General features: G+C 41.0%; 1 long non-coding RNA gene across 1 annotated transcript; it reads left to right on the top strand.

The window, feature by feature from the left end:
* The first annotated feature begins 256 nt into the window (after positions 1-256).
* Positions 257-3,146, top strand: LOC131511403 (uncharacterized). The gene is made up of 3 exons (XR_009261509.1): positions 257-348; positions 1,961-2,116; positions 2,720-3,146. It is a non-coding gene; the product is annotated as an uncharacterized LOC131511403 (long non-coding RNA).
* The last annotated feature ends 12,146 nt before the right edge of the window (positions 3,147-15,292 follow it).

Here is a 15,292-nt window from a genome sequence, read left to right as displayed (position 1 = left end):
ACCTAAACCCGGAACCGCTGCAGCTTAAAAACCCCACCCCACCACACCTGGGGGCGACTTCCCTGACTTGTCTCTGTCTCTGTCTCTGTCTGTCTCTCTCTCCCTCCCTCCCTCCCTGAGTCACGGAACCTCACCTGAGACCTTAGTTCCCAAATAAAGCCTTTGACTGCTAAAATTTTTTAGCCTCTGACTCTTATCTTTACCCTGCCTTATGCCTGACCCTAACATTTGGTGCCGCTGAAACCCGGGGTGGGGGGGGGGGGGGTAGTAGCTCGCCTCCCTTGGCTGAGCTCCCTCCTTGCCAAGCCAGAGGCCAACCACCCTACTCTCAAGCGCCTACAGGAGGCGGTAAGTAGGACAGACCCCTCCTTCCCTCCTCCAACTACGGCTGACACCCATGAGAGACGTCTGGCAAGTCAGTCTCCTTTCCTCCACATGCCGCAAGGCCCGCACGCCGAAAGGCCCGCACGCCAATAGGCCCCTTATTGCGGCGCGAGGGACGCCTTGCCCTGCCACGCCAATGGCGAGTAACGAGTCTAAACCTCCTCGATCTCTTACCTCCCCCACAATGTCTGTTAAAAAACTTCCGGCTCCTGGGCTTACAAGGTGAACTTCATCGTAACCGACTCATCCGCCTTTGCACTGTGGTCTGGCCTCAGTACAAATTAGATAATGATTCTCAATGGCCACCTGAGGGGTCTTTACAATACCAAATCTTAACCGATCTGGACAATTTCTGCCATCAGCTGGGAAAATGGGGAGAAATACCCTATGTCATGGCTTTTTGGGACCTCAGGTCTCGCCCCAACCTATGTTCCTCCTGCCCCTCTGCATGCATTCTCCTTGCCCGCCCACAACCCCCCGACGACCCCACCTCACCAACTTCCCCGATCTCCGACCTGTTAGAGGATCTAGCCACGCCGCCCACCGGCCCTCGCCCCACTCCGTACTCCCAACCCCCAGCCGTCCCGTCCTCGCCTCCCATATCATCCGGAACTCTTGCTCAGGCTCCTCCCAGCGAACAGACCCCAGCAGCCATCTTACCTCTCCGTGAGGTGGCAGGACCTGAAGGCCTGGTTCGCGTTCACGTCCCCTTCTCCCTCCAAGACTTTTCCACCATTGAAAAGCGGCTAGGGTCATTCTCAGCTAACCCCACCCAATACATTAAGGAATTCCAATAACTTGCCCAAGCCTACAGTCTCACATGGCATGAAATACATGTAATCCTCACCTCTACCCTCACCCCTGAGGAGAGGGAGCGCATCCAGTCCGCAGCCAGGGAACATGCAGACCAAACCCACATGACCGACCCCACTATGCCTATAGGGGCCGATGCTGTCCCTGCAGCGAACCCCAATTGGAACTACCAACATGCAGGCAATGGTCACCGGCGCCGGGACCAGATGATCCCATGCCTACTAGCAGGCATGAGGGCAACCTCAACCAAATCAGTAAATTTTAACAAACTTCAAGAAATAATACAGGACCCCAGTGAAAACCCCGCAGCCTTCCTTAGCCGGCTCACAGAGGCACTTACCCAGTATACCAGACTAGACCCTACCACCCCTGCTGGGGCCACAGTATTGGCCACCTACTTTATTTCCCAATCAGCCCCTGATATTCAAAAAAAACCTAAAAAAGGCCGAAGATGGTCCTCAAACCCCTATGGCCGACCTGGTAAAGATGGCTTTTAAAGTTTTTAATGGCCGAGAGGAAGCTCAAGAACAAGGGCGATAGGCCCGTCTCCAACAAAAGGTACAATTACAGACACAAGCCTTGGTAGCTGCCCTGAGGCCAGCCACAATAAAGCCCTCTGGACCACAGCCCCCTCTGGGGCCAAGCTTTAAATGTGGCCAAGAAGGCCATTGGTTTCGTCAGTGTCCCTATCCCAAAAAGCCTACCAGTCCATGCCCATTGTGCCAGCAAATGGGCCATTGGGAATCCGATTGTCCTAACCCAGGGGACGACAGACTCGCAACGCCCCCACGTGGTGAGACTTCACCCCGATTAGACTCTGCCTTCCAACTGCTGGAGATGGAGGATGACGACTGACGAGGCCCAGACTCAGTAACTCCGGTGACCCACGCTGAGCCCAGGGTAAAACTCCAGGTAGCGGGTAAGTCCATCTCCTTTCTGTTGTACACGGGGGCTACCTATTCTGTCCTGCCGAGCTATTCCGGCCCCACCATGCCGTCCTCCGTTTTGGTCATGGGCATAAATGGCACCCCCTCCATTCCCCCATGCACACCAGTACTCACCTGCTGCCTGGATGGCTTCCACTTCTCCCACTCCTTCCTAGTCATCCCCTCCTGCCCCGTCCCCCTGTTGGGCTGAGACATCCTCAATAAATTAGAAGCCTCAGCAACCTCCCTATCTGCCTTACAAAGGCAGATCAACTCCCTAGCACAGGTCACTCTACAAAACCGACGAGCCCTAGATCTCCTGACAGCAGAAAAAGGGGGAACATGCCTGTTCCTGAGGGAGGAATGTTGCTACTACCTCAATGAATCAGGCTTAGTTGAAACCAATATAGAACACCTAAAGGAAATCCACAAAACTCTATCCACCCGCCCGGGATCCTCAGACCCCCTAACCTCCTAGTGGCAATCACCCCTCCTAACTTGGCTCCTCACCATAGTCACACCACTAGTTGCTATCTGTATAATACTTATGCTCTTACCTTGCATTCTCCGTTTCGTACGAAAACGAATTCATGAAGTTTCCCAGGTTGCATTTCACCAGATGGTGGTCCGGCCATATTACCGCATTCCAACCTCAGACCCCACATACCATGACATCGCCCTTACACACGCAGGAAGCAGCCAGATCAGATCCATCGCCCATTATCACCAAGAAGAGGTTGGAATGTTAGGATGTCCTTGGAACCATAGTAGAGGGGATGGCCATCTTGCCAGCGCAACCCAATGAAAAGCACCTAGTAGTGTGCCAGAACGAATTGGAGGTCTACCAATCACCGAGCAACAGCACGACCTGACGCGAAAAAGGCCCACCCGGACCTAAACCCAGAACCGCTGCAGCTTAAAAACCCCACCCCACCACACCTGGGGGCGACTCCCCTGACTCCTCTCTCTCTCCCTGAGTCACGGAACCTCGCCCGAGACCTTAGTTCCCAAATAAAGCCTTTGACTGCTAAAATTTTTTAGCCTCACTCCTATCTTTACCCTGCCTTATGCCTGACCCTAACAATTTAGCTAATCAAATATGAGTATATTAATAATTATTTATTCTGATTAGAAAGTATTTATCCCCAAAGTTAAAGATGATTTAACATCAGCAAGGTAGCATTGTAATTCACTACATTAATGGGCAAAGGTAAATAACCACATAGCTATTTCAATAGACAATGAAAAATTATTTGCAAATATAATCTATCAGTTAAAACTTAGAAAGCTGAAAATAGAGAACATCTTCAAATGAAGAATAATGTATTCCAGAAAATTACAGAAACTTCATGCTGAATACTTAGAAATACACTAAAATCATAAGACCTTTAAGGAGTTAATTTAAAAACTCTCCTAAAAAACATAAAACCATATTTGAATAAATGAGGAGATATATTAAACTTAAAAATAGCATATATTTCTATTATGTGGATATTATTTTTTCCTAAATTTGGTCCATAAATTAAATGAAATCCCAACAAAAATTCCGGCATGATATTTTGCAGAACCTAACAAACCTTCATACATACACACCCAGTGTAAAAATATATACAAATAAATATATATAAATAAAACAAAAAGGCCAGTTTTGACAACAAAGAGCAGGAGGAACATCATTCCATCAGATAATAAAGAGCAATAAAAGCAGAAAAGATAGTACTGTACTGATGAAGAAACAGATACATCTGTGCAACAGAAAATAAAGTTTATAAGTATGGTAATGTGAAATATTATAAAGATGGCACTATATATCAATGGGAAAAGAAAACTCATTTTAGTAGACAATGTTGAGAAAACTGGTCCACACTAATGTAGAAAAGTAAACCTAAGTCTCTTCCCCAAATCATGTTGAAAAATAAACTCAAAATGAGTTAAACTCAAATATAAAATATAAAAATATGAAACTAAAGCAAGAAAATGGAGGGCAATATGTCAGTGTCTTTAGGATAGAGAAAGACTTCCTAAATAAGATCCAAAAAGCAAAATTATAAAACAGAAAATGAATAGTTTTTTTTTTTTTTAACTTTCATTCAACAAAGAGTGAAAGATTGGGTGCAGATAGTTGTTCTACACAAAATGGCACATGATGAATAATTTCGTTACCAAGGAATTCTTTAAAATCGGTGAGAAGACAGGGAGCCCATTGGACAAATGAGGAATGAACCCCAAAAGTTTAAAAAAACGTATGAAAACACATTCAAACTCGATCAGGATGAGAAAAATGAAAGCTTGAACCATCAATTAACACTGATGAGATTGACAAAATTTAAATTTGGATGGTTCCCTGTGTCTGGCAGGAGGTGGAAAATAGGGAATCCCCAGCATTACTGGTGGGAATATAAACTCCACAATGTAGTGGAGCAGCAGTACTTAGAGGGAGTCATTAAACCCATAGCCTCCAAAGCAGCAACATATATCTGGACATATATCTGGAGAAAGTTTTTCACAAATCTATGAGGAAATCAGAACAAGAATGTTTGTCTCAGTACTGCTTATGTTAGTAAAAAATTGAAGCTGATCTGAAAAATGTATTAGAGTAGAATACCATCAGTTATGAGAGGAAATAAATTAAATGTAAACACACTGAAATGAATAGATCCTAAAAACTGTACTAGGGGGAAAAATAAGGAATAGAGACTTCTTAGCACAATATAATTTATGTAACATGACCCACAGAAACAGCATTATTTATTATATAAAGACATGCATTTAAGAATGCATATCTGGGGTGCCCGGGTGGCTCAGGCGGTTGAGCTTTCAACTTCGACTCAGGTCATGATCTCACAGTTTGTGGGTTTGAGCCCGGTGTTGGGCTCTGTGCTGACAGCTCGGAGCCTGGAGCCTGCCAAAGATTCTGTGTCTTCCTCTCTCTCTACCCCTAACCCACTTGCATTCTGTCTCTGTCTCTCTCAAAAATAAATAAACATTTAAAAAAAAATGCATATCTATGGGGCACCTGGGTGGATCAGTGGGTTAAGGATCCAACTCTTGATTTTGGCTCAGGTCATGCATGATCTCACGGTTTCACATTTAGCGCAGAGCCTGCTTGAAATTCTCTGTCTCCCTGTGTCTTTCTGCTCTTACTCCACTTGCTTTCTCTCAAAAATAAATAAACATTTAAAAAAAGAATGCAAATCTAACATGTTAGTATGAGTGATTGTGTCTCCATAATAAGAATGAGGAAAAAGAGCAAGAGAAAATATAAGTTAGAGAGAGGCCATGTACTGATCGAAGTTGAAAGTGGGCCACACATGAGATATATGGGTAACTCCATATTTTTCTCCCCATTGTTAAGGAAGTGTTAAAGAAAAACCAGAACAGAGACTACAGTTTGACTATACCCTTAGACCAAACATTCATAGCTGAGTCACCAAAACTTAAACTGCCTTGATTTCTCTGCAATGCTGACTCTGACCTCAAACAAAACAAGCTTTCTTATACCAGTGTGATCTTACAGCTTCCTAGCTAGTTAGCTACAAGTAAATTTATTCAATGACAAGAAATGTAGAATTCTAGTAACCAATCACAATTCAAATAAAACAAACAAAAATATACTTACTCATACTTTAGAAACTGAGGTGTGGTGTAACTGATAAGGTACCATAAGGCAAGCTGAGGGCAAGGTAAAAGCTAGCATACCCTGTCCCCCTACCCAAGGTGGGATAGGTGTAATATTCCTCATGCACTTCTGGCTGTCCAAGAACAAAGGAAAAGAAAGAAACAAATGGTTAACTGATAAAGATCATAGTCAATGCACGACTTGAGTCTCCATCAGTTTACAAATGTCTTAGTAAATTACAATAAAAAAAAGGCTATCTTATCAATAGCCTAATCTCCAGAAACCTATAGACTCAGTTTTCTGAAGCCCTAATATCACCTTCCCCTCAATAGTGATGTGGGAAACAAAGGCAAGAAGGAAATGGCAAATAAAATTAAATTTCTTTATAACCTGCAGCCCTTTGACAAATACTTGAGGCAAATACAGAGTATAACATTTTCCCAGGAACTCCCAATTGTCCTAATGTTAATGCCTTACTGGAGGGAATATGTCCTTTACTTGATAATAGCCAGGCCTCTGGTATCTTTGAATCCTCTTTAGCATATCAAAGTCCTTCTGGAGGCTTCCCTTTAACTTTCCCTCCCTGCACTCTCCACAACTACCCCTCCACCCCAAATTGCAGCTCTCTCTGCCCAGGGGTCCTGTCCCTGTGCTTTAATAAAATCACCAAGAATTTTTGCACCAAGAATTCTTTCTTGGCCATCAGATCTGAATGTCCACCATTCCAAAACTTTGTCATAACTACTGACAGTCAAGCTTCTCAACCACTCCTGGTTGAAAGTCTTCCTGTTCTCAAATGATTTGTGTTTTGCTCAACAAACGATTCATGTAAAGTGAAACTCTCTTAATTTTCATCTCACAGAAGAAAGAAAATGATAGGAAAAAGAGAAGAGAGAGGAGGGGAGGATGGAAGAAAGAAAGAAATTGAAGAAGTATTTGGCAGCTAAGTAAAGAGAACTCTAATATGATTAGCCGAGTAGAAGTATATTGTCTGTATATTGTAAGTATAAGTATGCTGGTTAAAGATAAGGCCCAAGTTTGGCTCACCAAGCTCAAGATATCTAATTAGTGTTATTATGGAGAGATGAGATGGTGCTTGAGTTTATGGAATCTGTGATGAACCCTCACTGAATCCCAGAGGCTCAGCGAACAATCTAGATTACACTTCCGTGTGTTTCAGCCTCAGAGCCCTTCCCAGGTTTTGGGAGGAGTCAGAGACACAAGCCAGGTGGCTTTACTGCTCTGTTGGAGGCAGGTGTTGAGAAGAATCCTGAAACCACTAAATCCGAAGAGCCCTCTAAGTTCATCTATGTTTAATGATTCCCAATCCTGGCTCTGCCTCAGAATTGTGTGAAGAGCCTTTAAACTATATTTGTCTAAGCCCTACATCAGCTCGATCAAGAGAGAATCTCCGGTGAGTGGGAATGTGAATCCATGTTTTGGCAAGCTCTTCAGGTGATTCTAACGTGGCCAGACTGGCAAGTAGTAGGAGAACTTGGTGTTGGGAACCACCCATCTATTTTGACTTCCATTCAGTGCCAAGAATCGTCCCAATAGCCATCCAGCTATTTCTAAAGAGATTCAAACAATGAAAGAATAAGATGCCCACAGTTTGACATGAGGGTGCAATCTTATATTCTCCTTGCAAAATAAGTGCTCTTCAAGCCCTTCTGTGAGTAGGTTCTCAGTAACTGAACTTTACTGTTACTTCTCCATAAAATTAAGGTTTTCTGAGATAACAGAGAATTTTGCCAGATCATTGCTTAACTCCAACCAATGTTGCGTTAATCACAAGTATAACAACAGTGATTAGGAAGAAGAGTGAATACCCCTTTTGGGGCATCTGATTATGACTAGATAGTAGGTTTGTCCCTTGAAGTTTTGTCTAATATGAGAATAGGCTCTGTTAAAAGACATCAATAACATATTTTGAGTATTTAAAATGCACATGAAAAATGAAACTATTTTGACAGATTTACTCAAATTGTATGCAAATGTAATGCATATTTAATGCAAATATACATGTGGTTCTCTTAACTATTTCCTATGCTTCACTGTGCCCCTCAGTAAAATGCTAATGGTTCATCTGTGCTTCCTTATTCTATTCGATTAATTGTTAATATAACTTGAGGGTATTACACAATGGCTAGAATGAAAAGAAAGAAAAGGTCCTTGACCCTGAGAATAGTACATTCTAGTTGGGGAAAGACTACATGGCCCCAAATTACCCAAACAAGCTCCTGTTTGTGAGTTGCCTGTCTTATTAAGGGCACCATTCATAGACCTGTAAGGACCAAGAGGAAACCCTGCAAACTATCCCACACAATTTTCACACCTTATGCTCATGCCCAGTAAGTCACCAAGCACCAGTTGTCTTTCAAACTCACTCCCTTCTCCCTAGTCCAAGACATCCTTCTTAGTTGACCACAGTAGGAAATAATGGGATAACTGTAAGAGCATCTCTCTGATTTCCCTGCCCTCACTCTTTGTTTTTTGTGGTTTGTTTTTGTTTTTGTTTTTTTTTTTGTTTTCGTTTGTTTTTTTAATGCTTATCTAGTCTTGAGAGAGTGAGGGAAAGCGAGTGGGGGAAGGGCAGAGAGAAGGTAGACAGAAGATCCAAAGCCAGCTCTGGCTGACAGTGGAAATTCCACATGGGGCTCAAACTCGAAAACCATGAGATCATGACCTGATCCGAAGTTGGAAGCTTAACCGACTGAGCCACCCTGGAGCCCCTCCCTGCCCTCAGTCTTTTTTCAACGTTTTTTTTTTTTTATTTATTTTTGGGACAGAGAGAGACAGAGCATGAACGGGGGAGGGGCAGAGAGAGAGGGAGGCACAGAAGCGTTTTTTAATTTTTTTTTTTTCAACGTTTTTTTTTTTTTATTTATTTTTGGGCCCTGCCCTCAGTCTTAATCCATGTTCTGTTCTTCTGACAGAGGATTTCTCTAAAATTATGGCTGATCCATGTTCAGAATTCTTCAGTGACTTTCTAAATAATACCCTAAATCCTTTGCATCACATTTAAGCCTTCCATATGAGAGACTAAGAGAAAAATTACCAGGTGTACTCACAACTGCAAAGAAAAGATTCCCCACCCCCCCAACCCCACGCGCGCCGTTCCCGAAACCAGCCAGGGCGTGCCCGGTTGTAGTCTGACATAAAGGCGGGAACCAATCAAGTTCTGCTGAATGATTTAAAATAAAGGTGGGAACCAATTGAGTTCTGCTGAGCGTTCAAATTTAAATGTTAACCAACAACAGCTCTGTAACCTCTAAAAATGGTCCCTAACTTGTTTGTGCCGGTCTATAAAAGAAACTGTAAGATCCTTACTCAGGGCCTCTTAGCGTCACCGGCAGCGAGTGCGCGGAGGACCGGGTTCGAACCTGCAATAAACGACCCTTGCCGCTTGGCTTTGATTCTGGACTCTGGTGGTTTGTTTTCGGGGGGTCTCTCGAATCGGGGCATATCACATAATTATTCCCTAATTTGGCTCTTCTGTCACTTTTAACCTGTATCCTGTTCTCAGGTCATAAGCAATAACCTGATCCCTTTAATGCAATAACAATCAAGCTTCTACTAATGATAATACTTCTAACTGTAATTGCTTCCCCTTTAGCCTTTTCCCTTCCTCTACTCTAATTGGTGAACTCCTATTCATTTGTCAGGAGTCAGCTCAAATGAACACTCTTCCCCAATATCAAGCCACATCACTTCCCAAGATTGAGATAGATGCTGCTTCTATATGTTTCCAAAGAACTCTATGAACAACTCAGTATCATCTTTCTTTTGTTCCAATGGAGACAAAAAGGAAATCACATGTAACTCTAGTAATATGTATGTGTCTTTGTGCACATCCCTTTCTTTTCTTTTCTTTTTTTTTTTTCTTTTGGCATGTCCCTTTCTTTTGTAACAAACCCCAGCCAATTTCCACAACCATCCAGAATAATATGAGGGACTAGTTTAAGCCACACATGTACCCCAAATACTCCAGAATAATGGCTCTTGGTATCTCCCCTATTATCCTATAACTTCCAGACTGTGGGGCAAGAAAGAATATAATTTGTTCATTTCTAATCTGTTAAAATACATGTAATCATCCCTGAAGATCTTTACCATGGAGAGCTAGTGTTACTGATGGAATTGTTTTCCATCTTTTAGGTGTGTTGAGGGCTGAGGCAGGGGCAGGATATAAAGTGAATATTTACTTTTTGTGTTACATATTGGACTCTATAGTTCTTTACAGCTCCCCCCACCTCCCTGCTTTGCTAGAACCTAGCAGAAAGTCTGGCACATGCTAAGCATTCAGTGGATGCTGGATGGATGGATGGTTGGATGATTGGTTGGATGGATGGAGGGAGGGAGGGACGATTGGATGGATGTGAAAGGAACAGCTTTGAATCCAAATGACAGCCCTGCCTTAGTTTAAAGCTAGGTTCTCTTTTCTGCTTATTATGGATCTTTGATAAGAAATACAATTGCTGAGAAGTCTGTTTTGCTTGCTGTTTGCTATGAGCATTGTGAGACCTTTCCTGATTGTAACCCGCTGTAGAATGGGCTGTAAAACTTCCTAAATGTAGTCTGATATGTAATGAAATGAGTGATTGTATACAAACTAACCGGCATTTCTCGCTTCTGTAAACCTGCTTGCTTAGCACATTCCTCACCTACCCCCTTCCCCCTTTCTTCCTCCCACCACAAGTAAAAACCTCCCCTGTGCTATTTGTCTCTGTCTATAAAAACGCTATACCAACCCTAATCGTGGCCTCTTGTGTCACCGGCGTCGAGTGTGCAGAGGACCAGGTTCGAACCTGCAATAAATGACCCTTGCTGCTTGGCTTTGACTTACGACTCTGGTGGTCTTTTGTGGGAGGTTTTGGAACTTCAGGCATTACAGATGAAAGTGAATGAAATATAAAATAGCTAGAGAATAGTTCCAAAGTCCAAGTATCAAGGAGTTTTTTGTGGTTGTTTGTTCCTGTTGTTTTTTCCCCTAGGCTGATGGAGTCAGAATACTGAGATAATTGACCATAAGGGAAAGATCACTGTGGCATAAGATAATTAAGGAAAGACTTCTTGGAATAGATGAGATTAGAGATGGATATTACCAAAAAATAGAAATTAAATAGGCAGAAAAATTAAAGAAAGCATTTTAGGTTAAATATATGGATTGATACAGTTGTAAAGGGCAAAGGCCTTCTTAACTGCCACAGGGGCTGTATAGTATCAAAAGTAACTATGAGTAGGTAACTTGACTACTGGGTTGAGACATATTAAACTGGATAAATCTCATATTTAATTTCTGAAATCAGGGAAGAACTAAACTGAATCTATTATACAAGCAGAGCTATTCCCTCAGTTCATCATAATTAATATACCACCAGATATCCCAAAGAAGCACTTTTTGAGTTCTGTATACCAGGATTCCTTTACTAGTAACTGAAATGTAGACATTATGAATACATTATAATAACAGTCAACAAGAGCAACTCTGTACAAAAGGGAAGAGTAGAAATTCAAGGTTGCCTCATAAATTGAAGGAAATATAGAAAACAGAAATATAATTTCCCAAAGGGAACTGGTAGGAGACTAACAGTTCAAAGCTAAATATCATGGAATCTTAAATGGCCATAAATGATTACCTTGATTTTACATTTTATTTGAAGGAAAAATAGTTTGAATTACCCCCTAATGCTGTATTTGAGCCCTAGTTCAGAAATAATTCATGAAAAAAACATGTTAATTGAATTACTTTAACATCTCATAGGAAAAGTTTGTTTTTTAAAGTGATGGCCCTCTAAAGTACCAATTCCAAACAGGATGTGAACAGAAACACAATTGAGAATAGGGATTAGGCTTTATTTTTCTTGGTACCATTAGTTCCTGGCACTTCTCAAGCATAGGATGAATATTTGCTGAATGAATAAATGAATAAATCAGTAGTAAGAAGACAACTGGGATTTGAACAGACCATAGGAGGAACTTAAAGCCTAATATTGACTGACCTATTAACCATCAACTCAAGTATAAAAAAAAATCTGGAATAAACCTATCTATGACATGTGAAGAATCTCTTTATATTCAATTATTTATAATTATAAAGAATAAGTCAAATGGTCTAGAAGGAACACAAATAAGGAAAAGAAAATTCCTTCTGAAATTCAAACATTGATCATTTTCAAGATCATTATAATTCAAATAAGATAAGTTACATTTGGGATTTTTCTACTTTATTCATCACGGTAAGATCTGCTAACTGCCCATGACAAACATCCACTGCACATCCATTTCCATCTTGCAATTTAGATCAGGTCTTTGTAGAAAATGAAAGCAACATAAAATATTCAGAGAACATACATATCCCTTCAGGCTCAGGATGAGTTGAGCATCTTTGAAAATATTATGCAAATACAAAAATGTTTTTCCTGGGATAGTCCAGTTAGCTGGAGCTTTCGACACCTTGAGATCTTAGAGAATGTCAATGGATAAATAGTTGAACTGGATTTATTTTTAATAGATGCCTACTGAGGGTGCAGCTAACTCTACCAAAGACATTCTCTATTCTCCCTCCCCACTAGTTGCTCAGATTTTCCGATTTAGTTATAAAATAATACTACCAAGCATGTTCACACTGTATTGGACATTACGTTAGACCCTATACTAAAGAGCATAGGGAGTTGGGATATAGCTAATCCATTAATTTTAGTTGTTTCCACAATCGGTGCTGGTCACTACAGCCCAATTCATCATTTGATGATATGTATTGATTGGTAAGGTAGACATCATTCATTTTTTAAAAGTAGGCAGAGCCACAGGCTCCCTGTTGGTCTATGTAAACTAGGAATATGACAATCTTCACAGAGGAAAAGATTTGGGGATTTATTTCACCAGATTGTCTACTTGTCATTTGGGCTCACTAAAGTGAATAGATACCTCATTATGCCAGAGGGCCACGATCTTATAGGGCATATTTAAATCTCTTTTAAAACTAGAATAAAGTGTTTCCCATATAAATATATTACTGCCTCTTTGGTACAAAAAAATAAGCACCAATATTCACCTCTCCCACTGGAGAGAGGGAGCTAGTGATTCAACCTTCCCATACCCTTTATTAATTGAGAGGGGGAAAAATCCCAACTCTGAATCCCTCAAACTTAGCAGAGTCAATTGCATCCTTCATGGTGTCTACTGTACCCCCCTGTTCTGGAAGAAAGTTTGGACACTTATAAGAGTTAATTAGTAGATTTATAAGCCAGGGCATCACTGTACAAACTTAGAATCCCAAAACTGAAGAGTTACAGATTGTTTTTTATCATGCCAGGGAGAACTGTTTTATGATAGTAGTGGCATATGCCTTTATTTGTCCCTTAGGTGCAACTTTTCTCAAATCAGAACTAATACCAGTCCCCAAGTTACTCCCTATCAGGAGTATCTTTGTTTATAGGATTTGGGAGAATGTCACTTTACTGTGAGAAACTTCACTGGCCTCATTTGTATGTAACAGCTTACCCTATACACTTTCTTTATACAGTTAAAATACTTTAATGCTTTTCTAAAAAGGAAAATAATAAACAAGTTTTTTTCTCCCTGTATAAAATTCCTTCTAGGGAGACAAATTTATTACAGATTACAATTACTTTATCATCTATTGGTTTGTATGAGTGTGTGTTTTAGAAAATGACTTACTCTAAATTGCATCTGGTAAAGTCTACTTAATACAATTAATCATTTGTCACCAAGAATTACTTACTTAAAACTAGAATTTGCTGAAAAGCATCACATCATTTTTTACTTGTGCCACCAAAGGTAATTGTGTAATTAGTAACTGGTTTACAGAAGCATGTTTTTCACATAATGTTGATAACCCAGGTCTAAATTGCCCTTTCTATCCAGGATCCAAAGGTACTTTATAAATCATTGTATTTAAGTCTCTACTCACACCTGCTCACGCCCACACATAAACTGCAAATAGGGTGTATTTAAAGAGGCCATTTAATACTAGGCTAACTACTGCAAAGAATTCTCCACTGGAGTGAAATGCAGCAAAGTTTTAACAGATGCTCAAGAACAATAGACACCAGTTGAGGTAAAGAAATAAAGAATGTCATCTCCAATTAAAACTACGGGAAAGATTTAGCAGGGAGCAATGCAATTATTCATTTGGATTTTGGCCAGGATACCAGAGCTAATATCCTTCGCTTTGGGGAAACTTTTTCTAAAGCTTTAAAAACTTATTCTTATCAGAATTGCACTTTGTTATCTCAGCTAAAACAGAATTTTCAGAAAATAAAAGACAAATAGAAATGGTCCCTGCTATCACATCAATTTTAATTATGGTGCAATCTATACCCCAATAGAAAACATACACATGCTTCCAGAGGTTAAGAATGGGAGAAAACAGAAAGCCTAGATTATGGGCAGTGAACTAAAGAATCAAACAAGGGAAGGTGGCTAGAATTAGTGTCTTAACAAATAGGATAAACGTTGCAGGAAAATGGTCCAAATTAATCAAATATCCTTTTGCTTTGCATTTCTGCACTTGATCCCCGCTGTAAAAATGACCTGCTAACAAGTTAACTATGCAAATGATAATGGCATGCCTGGAGAAGACCTTAGGAATTATGCCTGATTTGTTGAAGGAGAAACTGAGACCCAGAGAATGGAGGCAAGTGCCCAGGGTCACGTATCTGTGGATAATTCTGTGACACATACACTCAGACATTTGTATTTAGAAAATTACATGATTTGACCAAGGTTACTGCACACTTCAGATAATTCTGACCTTTGTCCAATGTCCCCAGTTGTTTGGCCCTGTGGGCAAAAGCCAGGGATATTCGAGTGCCCGTGTTTATATGGCTAAAGAGTAATCACCTTTCCAACTTATTATTTGTAGGATCAAAAACTACTCTCTACACCTCGACTAGCAGATGGTGGGGAGAACATGAAAGCACAGAGTGACATGAGGAATAAATTGGAGAGAAACATTCATAATAACTATGATTAGAAGAATTGAGCACAGTCCGTAGGAAAATACAGGCCTGCCAAATCCAATTCCACTTTTACTTCAAACCTCCCCCCCTTCCACCTCTCTAACCATAACACCCAGGGTCCTTAAACACTGACTTGGAATTAAAATGGATTGTTTGCAGCTGCTCACATGCAGGCTTATTCTGTCGGCCCCGCCCAGTGTTCACATGTGGCTTTCCTTCCCAGGCTCAGTTCTTGCCAGAGAAGGCCATTTGAGAAACAACAGGACTGCAAACTGAACAGGATGCATTTTATGAGTCAGCTTGATCCTCATCCATGGGCTGAGAGTTTGTAGTGTTAAGCCCATTAGCCCCGATGCCTGGTTTTAAAAGGAACTTGCTATCTCTTGTTATCCCCCTAACTGTGGTAGCTATAGGATTCAGGCCTTTGTGCTTTTCCCATGTTGTTTGTGTCAAGTTTCCCTTTCTATAAACTCTGTGACGGTGAAGTAGAATTTTAGAGCAGAATAGGGATAAAGTGACCACATTATATCTGATTGTAGCACCTACAAACAAAACCCCGTTTT

The sequence above is a fragment of the Neofelis nebulosa genome, chromosome 5 (assembly GCF_028018385.1).
Source record: "Neofelis nebulosa isolate mNeoNeb1 chromosome 5, mNeoNeb1.pri, whole genome shotgun sequence".
Lineage (NCBI taxonomy): Eukaryota > Metazoa > Chordata > Mammalia > Carnivora > Felidae > Neofelis > Neofelis nebulosa.
This window is presented reverse-complemented; position numbering and strand designations above follow the sequence as displayed.